A 2029-nucleotide genomic window follows, 5' to 3' on the forward strand; every position below is an offset into this window, starting at 1 on the left:
CTGCGGTCTCCGCAGGCCTTCTTCCCTGACACACAGCGTGTGGCAGTGCAGGCCATGCCCCGCCTCCCAGGCCAGGTCCCCGTCACCGCAGGGGTTTCGAGCAGCCTCATCTGAGACGGCTGGTCCCCAAGCTTGACCTGAAGGCCGCGGGCCAGGCCCTGTCCTTTGTGACGAGGGAAGGGGGCACGTGAAGCAGTAGGAGCGAGCGGGGACCGAGGCGCACACGCGGCAGGCACAGACGGGCGGCCTCCCGACCTCGTGTCAGCCCTCCGGGAGCCACGGCCCCTCGCTTCTCAAACTGGCCGGCCAGCTGTGACCTGTCCTCGCAGAGGTCGGGGGTGTCAGGTGGTTTGCCTGAGGAGCCCGAGGAAGCCAGCCCCCGTTTCTCACGAGCCGGTCAGCAGAGCTGTCCCTCACATGCTCCGTGTACTGAGACGGGACAGGACAAGCCCATGACCTTGGCGTTCCAGCCTTGGCCTTGAGCACATGGGAGGAACCTTCCCTGGACATCTGGCCTTCAGGACACCAGCGGGCACAGCGGCACTGTCCCACGTGTCACAGCCAGGGTCCCACTAACCCCTCACTGACCGTGCGCCGTGTCCCTCCAGTGTTAACCTGTAACCACGTTGTCACCCCCCGTGCCCGGGTCTCCCCGTGTATCCTCAGTGCCGGAGGCCTCGCCACATCTCCTTATCTGCCTTAACCCTTAGTGGGCATTTTTACTTATAGTGTAAAGAATGTACCCAGTATGTAAATGACTTGTATAAGTCCTTTGTATAGTCATCTGTCAGAGTATAATAAAGTATTAACCATGACGAGCCGCAGCGAGGTGACACCTGTGCATGGTGTTGAATGGAAGTGCCCTGGGTGTGCGAGGCGTGTGTGCAGGTCTGCATGTGCAGGTGTGTGCATGTGCCTAAGTGTGTGTGTGCACAGGTATGTATTGTGTAGGTCTGTGCATGTACATGTGCAAATGTGTGTGCATAGGTGTGTACGTGTAAGCGTGATGCTGTGTGGGCCTGTGTGTGTTTATTTGGGAGTTTGAAGAGGATTGTTCATGGATTTGGTTGTAAATCTGTTTTGTCTTCAAGAATATATTTTTAAATTTCAGGCCAGAGACTTTGGAAAAACTTGATTCGGGATTTGGAGAACTTAGTCATAGTGTGCAACGTGATCACAGGTGCCGGCAGATTCCACTGTTCGGCCCTTGATGGGACTCGCCAGGTGTCTCCGAGTTGGGCACTGAGCTGAGTGTGGAAAGCCTGGTGTGTGCCCATTTCATCGACAGGTGTGGGGACAGGCGCAGCTCACCCCTGGCTCTCCGGGGCTGGCAGAGTCTGGCCCCCCGTCCTGGAGACTGCCCTCCTGAGTTTGGCGGTGGGACCACAGGGCCTCACTGCCCTCATTCCCTGGGTGTCCTAAGCTTGGAGTGGGTCTGTCACAGCAAGACGCAAGGTGGCTGCTGGGTGCCTCGGCCTACGTCTGCGTCACCCAGGCCCCAGGGGGTGGGTGGTCACTGGGTCACACTGGGCCCACCTTCCTGTCCCACGCAGGCCCTGAGGAGCATGCAGCAGGACACGCAGATCGCGTTCTGAGCCACAGCGGAGGTCTGTCCTCTCTGGGCAGGCCGCACGGTGTCACAGACTGTCAGGCGTCTGGATTCTGGCAGCCCGGCGGGCATGATGAGGACGGTGACACAGACACTGGACGACGCCTCCTTAACCAAGGGCGTCTGAGCACACACTGTGCGCTCTGCCTGAGGGCCACCTCCCCGCTCACCCAGCAGCCGCCCCAGCACAAACCCAGAGGCCTGGCGTCCCGCGGGCCAGGACACAGCCAGCTCCAATCACCCCAACGGCCCAGTCTGCAGACAGCCTTGGCCAGAGCCGGGCGAGCTGCTTCTGGTCACCTCGCTCAGCTGCAGCGGCAGCTCCTGTAATTGAGGACACAGACGAGTTAGGTGACCTTAGCTGCTGGCAAACGAGCAGGTGTGGTGGCGGCAGGGGGCCCGTGCCCACTCAGGGTTGGG

This window comes from Pteropus vampyrus, unplaced genomic scaffold, assembly GCF_000151845.1.
Source record: "Pteropus vampyrus isolate Shadow unplaced genomic scaffold, Pvam_2.0 Scaffold717, whole genome shotgun sequence".
Classification (NCBI taxonomy): domain Eukaryota; kingdom Metazoa; phylum Chordata; class Mammalia; order Chiroptera; family Pteropodidae; genus Pteropus; species Pteropus vampyrus.